The 8555-nt window shown below is 39.9% G+C and overlaps 1 non-coding gene across 1 annotated transcript; it reads right to left on the bottom strand.

Annotated features, from left to right (window-relative positions):
• Positions 1–5595: 5595 nt before the first annotated feature.
• On the bottom strand, positions 5596–5727 carry LOC127679565 (small nucleolar RNA SNORA17). The gene has a single exon (XR_007976859.1). It is a non-coding gene; the product is annotated as a small nucleolar RNA SNORA17 (small nucleolar RNA).
• Between the last annotated feature and the right edge of the window lie 2828 nt (positions 5728–8555).

Genomic DNA, 8555 nt, shown 5'->3' on the forward strand with positions numbered 1-8555 from the left:
CTTAAGTGTTAGGCTCAGGAATTTTGTAGGTATCTATTTGGGACTGAACACCACAGTGGCACACACATACCTTTACAGTAACTATCAGTTCTTTCATTGGATTTGAGGTCTACTCAACAGGAAAGAAATCATTCCTGGGACTGGAAGCCTATAGCTACCCGGGGCTAGAGAAGTCATGGATCTTGGAGAAGACTAGGACTTTACTAAACCAGCTTAATATCTAACTACAGACTACCATATTTTTTGTCATCATCCTAAGAACAAAATACCTGGTAATAGTTTGGATTTGGGTTTAATAGATTGTACTTCCATGGCTGTATGGGTAACTCAGCTCTTTGGGGTTGATTTCTATATGTTCTTCTACATCTCTTCTGAGTCAACAGATTCAGTATTTAAGCAACAAACATTGGTGGCATCAACTCTATGAACTTACTAGTAGTCACAGCACAAATTTTCATGTCCTTAGGCAATTTAGTTTAGCTATATTTAAAATCTTTATTTATCATCTATGAAACTTAAAAGGTGATTTTCAAAGTATAATAACAATTCAAAAATTATGGGCTATAAGGAATTATGGAAGTAAACTCTCAAGAAGAAACAAGAAATTTCATCAAACATTCTATAGATAAAGTTGAACTATTTTCATACTTTCTCTAGGAATATTATATGTCAATACTATATATCTATAGCTATATCTATATGTCTATATCATTTATATCTCTATCTATCTATCTATCTATCTATCTATCTATCTATCTATCTACAGATAGAGGTAGTGGGAGCATGTTATCAGAAGCTCATCATAGATCAAGTTTTTCTGCTTTTAATCATTCTAAAATTAGGTAATCACTTAAATTTGATTTTATCCTATTATATAAATAATTGAGGATCTAGATAAAGAGATTTAAGACAGAGAGACAAGTGATACATGGCATTGTGCACTCACCCATTTCAGAGGCGTTCTCACAAAAGACTGTGACTGGAAAACCATGTGTAACATTATTCATAAATATGTATTTCAGCTTCAATCTACATTTTCTTTAAAAGCTTTAATTTTCTCGTATAGCATGTCTTGAAGCAGAACGATATCTGGGACTTATTAGCCAGGTCATAAAGCTAAACTGGTTTTAGGTTCAGTGAGAACCCATGTCTCTAAAAAAGGTAAAAAGGCATCAAGGAAGAAAACTTAAAAAAATCTCTGGTCTCGACATATGTATATAGACATGTGCCTTGGCACACCTACACATATACTATATACACATATACTATACATATACTATATATATTATATATATATAGAGAGAGATAAAGATATACATATGATTTATTTTTTCCATTTACTAATAATTTTGAGTATACATTCAAATATTCATAATTCAGATTTTAAATATATTTGGGACTTGCTGGCCATCAGAAATGTACTTTTGTTTATTGTCAATCTGTAATTTGGGATAATTTCTCTATTATTTTGGTTTTAGTCTTAAGGTTTGCTATGCTAGTTGTTATTGTGATGGGCTTTGTGGCTGTAAAATTGTTTGTGGACAATTGTGAGTGACAATTCATTATGATGCTGTGTTATTTCTTCCAGATTGGCACTTCCTGGGTTTTTCTTTTTACAACACTGAATCACTTCAATTTTATTTTAAGAATTGAAATGATTTATGTTCCTCCTAGGACACAGTGCTTAGTTTCCTCATTGGAATCCTTACAGCTTTCAATTTCATTTTGGAACTCTTGTCCTGAGTGGTCTCAGGAGGTACAGCCTGAATCTCTGTATTCTCTGACATTTCATTTGGAATCTGCAGAGGAACAATATCTCAGACTATTTTTGAGCTTGCTCAATTTCACAAGCCTCTGGGTAGCTCTTTACTGCTTTGTTAAATCTGATAGCCTTTCAAGGATATCTATATATATCCTTGAATGGGTTATATTCTTTGATGCTATGGTTGCTAGGGGTTATCTTCCTTGATACCTTTACTTCTCTACCTTAGTTTTTTGAATACAGGCTCTCACTGAACCAGGAACTCACCAATTCAGCCCTATTGCCTGGTTAGTAAGGCCCAGAAATCCTTTTGCCTGAAGACTTGTCTAGTTTTGGAGTTATAGATAGTCACCACCATACCTGGCTGTTGCATTACAAGTCCCTTAACTTGATTAGACATCTTCCTAGGCTGTGTTTCTCACTTGACATAGTGTCAGTCTCCTACAGGTCACTTTGAATCTCTGCATGGACATATATGTATATATTTTCCTTATCAGCATTTGAGTTATCATTAACCATGCTACTGAGGTAATTATAGCAACTTAATATTGCTTAACTTAAGAAAGACCCCTTTTGAGACTAACATTTGAGATATATAAGCATGCACACACATTCCAAACAAAGAAATATATGCTTTAGAAGTGTTAGGTATTTCACATATTAATTACATCAACACTTGGTACCTCAATAGTCTTAACGCTTAAAGGTGTTTAAAATGCTATCCATGGGCACAGCATCTATATGTTTTTAGTGTGTATTTCTAAGGTGACCTCTTGGGATGCTGCTTCTTATTAGGATGCTTCCTGTTCTGCCCTCTGCCCTCCTGTGGATGCTGAGGGGCTCCTGTATCTGTCCCTCCTGCCTCTGTATCACCATCTCCGCATAGCACATCTCTCCCACCTTTATTACCTAGCTTCTTACATTTCCCCCAAGTGTACATGAATGGTAGGCATTATAGATCTTTTCTAACATAATTTTATATGTCTAGAAACACACACACTTTTCTGACAATTTTCTAAGTCCCCAAATTTACTTTCTTCTATCAAGATAGTTTCTTTAGTTCTCTAATATGCTGCCTTATTAAATTGCTACTGAGTTTCAGGGGCTTCAAAGAAGAGTTAGATGCAGTGTTTATGTTCTCCACTGGGGTGAGCAAGCTCTGACCTCTATCCTCACCACAGGAGACATTCCTTCTGTGTGCTTCTATTGCTATCACAGAACATTTCAAGCTGTAATTAAGATGACTGCTAGGTTAAACCTGGTGGAAGCTTCTCTTCCTTCCAGAGACATTATTTTTTACAATCCACGACATTAACAGGAAGATTTTCATGTTATCAAGCTTCATATAAATTATAGTGTTAAAATATTGAAAATGCAAGTTTGCATTTTTTTTTCCCCAAAAAGATTGTACTACAATGATTTAAAATGCTACTCTAGAAACCGGATCCTAAATTCAGTTCTACTATTATTCTTAGCTTGTGGAATGCTTTAAAAGGCTGTCTGTGAAATGGATATGTAGATATTAGATTTTATTCCTTGGAGTCTAGTGAATGTCCTTGTAAGACTCTAGTTCTAGCCACCATCTACCAAGCAGCTGTCCATGGCCACTGTTAGTTCCAAATCTGCTTCATTTGCTGTCTGACATCACTGTCCTTTCTCCCCTTCCTCTGGATGGAAGCCATGACTGCTATCCTGTGGGTCCGCTCTCATCCCAATCTATTTAGCGCTGTGCCTGCTGTTCCCTCTCCCATTGAAGGCACCACCTATCTTAGCCTCTCTCTGAGTATCTCCCAGAATTTCCTAACTCACGATTAAAGGAAGGAGCCTCTGGTCTTGTGTTAAAAAGGCATTCTTCATTTATAATTATTCTTCCCAGAGGAACAACTCTGTTAGAAGACTGTTACATTGGGGTTACCAGGGTTTTTTTTCCTCCTGCTGGCCAGCATGAATTTTCCCTGTCAAATATCAAAAACTTATCCTTAATTTTTAAACTTGGAAGTATTTGTTCCTATTAAGGTTGAGTCTGCATGGTGGTAAAATATCATGGTTGTCTATAGTGTAAATGCTATTTGGACAAATGTTTTTGCCAATTTTGCTGAAATCAGAGAAAACAGAAGCACCTATGTCACTGTTAGATGTGACAGGAAGCATCAATTTATACTGCTTTAAAAAAAAACTTTTTATTGCTTCTTTGTGAATTTCACATCATGTACCCCAATCACCCACATCTCCCCCTCCTCTCATATCTACCATATGCACTTGCAACCCTCTTCCAAACAGAGAAAAAAATATTGTGGAAGCTGTAGTGTGACACAGTGTGTACCACAGTGTACCCTTTTGTCCATACTTGTTTAACTGCAAGCATTCATTGTAATAACTCACTTGTCTGGTATAAGACTCTGGCTTCTGCTATTCTATCAGTACTGGAACCTCCTCAGGACTCCTCTAGACTATCCTGTTGTTGCCCTGTGTCATGGAGTGCCTATAGTTTTGGATCTGTAGGACTGGCCTCTTCATGCACTCCAGCAGTTCGTGAATGTTGTAGAGGTTGTGGTGGGCCAACTCAAAACACTGGATCTTGGCCTGAGACATATCTGAACTGGCCAACGCAGTGAGTCTCCCACTCTTGTGTTCTGGGGGACAGCGCGCCAGAAATCCCTGCTTGCTTGCTGCACTGGTGAGGTGTACCTGGGGAGGGACACGGCCAGTTCTCCCTGTTTCATGACCCTCAGGTCAGCTCTCCTGTCTCCCATAGGGAACCAGAGACTAGAGAGGGGATGAAAGTAGGGCATCTTACCTTCATCTGTGCCACTGCTCTGTAGACAAGAGGCAGGGCTGGATCTTCTCTGTGCATGCTCTTGGACTGAGTCACCTGTAACACCCACATCCAGGGCCAACTCTAATGCCCTGACCAGGAAAGCTACATGCAGAGCTCTGTCTTTGAGTGCTGCAGGAGGTGAGGGGCAGGGACAGCTCTCTTGTTCTCATGACTTCGTGGTGAGGGGTGAGGGAGTAGGAGAGTATCTCTCCCTTGTCCATGCCACTGTTCAGATGAGTGGCAGGGCCACATCTCCCACATTTATATCCTTGGGGCTGGCTCACAGGCAACTCCCACAATGTGTAGAGCACCACTACAGCTGGCTGGACCTAGCTCTTACACCCTAGCGCCAGTTCTCCCACGATGGATGCACAGGCCGGTTCTGCACAGCCCTCAGACGTCAACATGTCCCTGGGTAGCAGCCCAGACCAGGGTGTCTGTCTGGCCTTTGGTGGTAACAGACCACTTCTGTTTAAGGTCACGGACCCACATATGGTTCCTGGTGGCATCAACGACTACTCACATTACGCAGTAATCTTAAAACCCTCAACTCTTCTGTTTGGCTTTTCTTGATGGTGCACACATCCTTCCATTTCTCTTTCTCTTCCATCTCTCCACCACTTATTTGTTCATCTTAGTGACACCCTGGGGTCTTTGGGTTTCTGGAGTCTTCTCAGAAGTGGTCTCAGGAGTGCTATGACCCCCTTGTGCACTTATGGTAGGAGTCATCTCAGGCATGGTCTGCCCCACACCCAGTGCTGTGCGGGGTCTCAAGCAAGCTCTCTGTCAGGGTATCGTGGTATTGGTCTAATGGTTGGTTCAGTCTTGCTTCTTGACCTGACTTTCCACAGTGGCCTCATGGGAGGGTTGTCTGTTTCAAGTTCACTCCTTCCCTTGGACCCACAATCCCAGGAGGTGGTTTTCTAGTCTCTAGTATTTCTTGCTTCCCATGCTGGGAGACTGTCTCGTGTGCACAGAGACTGGTAATTGTTTCAGGCTCACAAATTTTTTAGGAACTGTTAGGTGACTCATCATTCAGATGTCTGCAGGTCAGAACACTGAGAGTAGATACAGCTTTTTTCCTCTCTGCCACCAATTCACAAACATGTGACACAGCAGCCACATCTGCAATACTTCTAAGGGCTGTTTGCACTTATTTCTTAGCATGTTTATAGGAAAACTCTCATCGTTTGCCCCAAAGATATATGAACATCCCTGAGGTTTCCACAAGCCAATGATTCTTGCTGCTTTCTAAGAATATTCCGGTCACAGCTGTTTTTTGCCTTCAGTTCTTCAGCTTAAAACCAAAGGAGTATTCTGATGTAGCAATTTATAAGCAAGTATGCACTTGATAACACACAAGTTACCAGCAGCAACAGGGACAAACAGGCTTGTCTTTTAAATGTAACATTGCAGACAAGTAAACTTGCACATTTGTTTTTTGTTTGTTTGTTTGTTTTTGTTTTGTTTTGTTTTGTTACTTTTTCTAGGGCCGAATTATCCAGGGAAAAATAGGGCAGAAAGATTTCAAGACGCCCTGAACTGATTTTACTACATCACCTCTGTCCTGGATGACTGCTTTAAGGTTAAAAGCATTAAGCCAGGCGTTCTATTGGCAGCCATAATGCACACAGGAGGAAACCCATAGCTGAGTGGGCTTGCCACACACTAAGATAGCCCAGGAGCCTGGTCCTAGCTAACAGCAGGCAGGATCTCATATGTTCTTTTGTTATCTCATGAGCTCTGGAGTGACACTGGCTAAGACATGTGTGTCATTTCACCATTTGAGAACACTCATTAATTTAAAAAAATGTGAAAATGGAGGCTACACTGCTGGACAAGATTGCTGCTGGGATAAATGAGATTATAAATAGCAAATCAAACCTCAGTGGGGTCTGCAGCACTTACTGTGTGAAGCTGAAACATTCCTTCCTATCCGAATTCCCAGAGCCTTAGAGGCTTTGGAGTGTCTGCTAGTGCCCCATTGAATTATTTAAAGTTTCTTTTGAACTATCTTAAAATTTAATAAAAGCAGGCACTTTCTAAAATGGGTTAGGAGCCACTTTTCACATGCTGGAAACCACTAGGTTTACAGCTTGTAGTGTGAGGCTAACTGATATTGGGGTCTGATCTAAATTTAAAAAGACTTTTTTTTCTGCCATCAGTGAATTCTGAACAATATGGTTATAGTACAAGTCACATTAAACTGACACTGTAACACTGTTACAAGTGTGTCAGGTGGGCTTTCAGTGGATAATAGCGACTACTCCTGTCTGATACAGTTAGAGAGGCATCCAAGTGTGGTGGCTGTGGCCAGGGCAGAAAGCTGTTTAGAAAGAGCACTGGCAAAGGAGCTGCCATTTTCTCGCCTTCTTTGTATTGATAGACCATGCAAGAAGAAACTTTCCTGTCCTCTTAGATTTTGCAAATCCTTCTTTTAATAAGAGTTCTTAAATGCTTTAACCACCTTTCTAGCCTACCATCCTCCAGAGGTAGTAGAAAAGAAAGGAAGATTATTAAGATGCAGGTGGAGTGGACCTGTGTAGAAATAGGTCTTTGGAGCAAATGCAATTTGCGTTGTCAGGACATATACCAGCAGTCCAGTTTAGTCGTGTCAGGATAGCAAACACAAGTCAGCAGGAATGACAGGGACCAGCGGGGATGTGAGAAGTTCTCTGTGGTGCCTCTCCCAACGAAGTGAAGATCACTGAAGACAAATAAGTGAGACCAACAAAGCATTGCAAAGCTAGCGATGGAAGCCAGGCTTCACGTCCATTGAGTGCTCTTTATACTCCCTCCAAACATCATGTGTCCTCCCAGAGTCTTGCCTCCCATGTGTCTTGCTTCAACAAAATACCATGTGAGTCTGTCTCAGAAAACTCCACATGGATCTCTATCAGCTGATATCACTCTGCCAATTGACCTGAGTCTGCTGAAGTGGCAAGAAACCACCAGAACACCACCAGAAATATTTTGGTGCGTTTCTCTCTATGAAGTCACAAGAAACAAAGGCCACTAAGGAATGGCAAGGCATACCAATACCATCCAACATTGTCCACTATCTGTTGGGTTATATTTATATTTATTTGTAATGCCATGAATCCTATCATGCATTTGCTTTAGTAAAACATCCTTTCACCTGTGGCTGCTTTAGGAAAACATCCATTGACATAACTTACATTTCAAAGAAACCAGAAGTGTCCACATCACTTTTTGTGGTGGATTTAGGGAGTCTTTCTGCACTACTCCCTTATGCTCTTTACATGGAATATGAATGGGTCCACTGTAACACCGGCAGTACTGTTCAGCTTGTAGCAGAAGGGCGTCCCCTCAGAGCTGGAGAATCCACATTCAGAGCCCTGGGCTCTTTGTATAAGAAGGTAAGAATTGCATTTCATACACTCCTTTCATATGAAGGAATGTAGCTTCCATCACATCAAATCAGTATTATTTTTCCTTTATGTCACATTCAGACATTATATAAAGTCCTAAATTATATATATATATATATATATATATATATATATATATATATATCTGCTTGTGTGAATACAGCGAATGTTTATAATTTTAAAAAAGAGCTAGTAATCACAAATCAAAAGTCACAAATTATTGTATCTGACTTCTTTTATGCCACTTATTACATTAGCTGAATATCAGAAAAACATTTGCTAATGGAGATTTAAAATATGTTGTGCGTATATAAGAGGAGAAAAATCATAAATATTTAAGATTAGTTTTTAAGGCACTATAAAATGCCTTGATATGTAGTGACCCGTGTGCTTATTGGAGGTTGCAAAATAGAACAACCTGAAGATGCAACTGTTTCTGTGGTGTGAAACCAGAGGATATGAAGACATTTTGAAAACTAGACTGCATCTTCCTTCATACATAACTTTTTGAAACCTCAAAGGCTACTCCTGGTGACAAACTTCCTCCAACAAGGCATCATTTACTCCACAAGGCCATGCCTCC

Source organism: Apodemus sylvaticus, chromosome 2 (assembly GCF_947179515.1).
Source record: "Apodemus sylvaticus chromosome 2, mApoSyl1.1, whole genome shotgun sequence".
Classification (NCBI taxonomy): Eukaryota; Metazoa; Chordata; class Mammalia; order Rodentia; family Muridae; genus Apodemus; species Apodemus sylvaticus.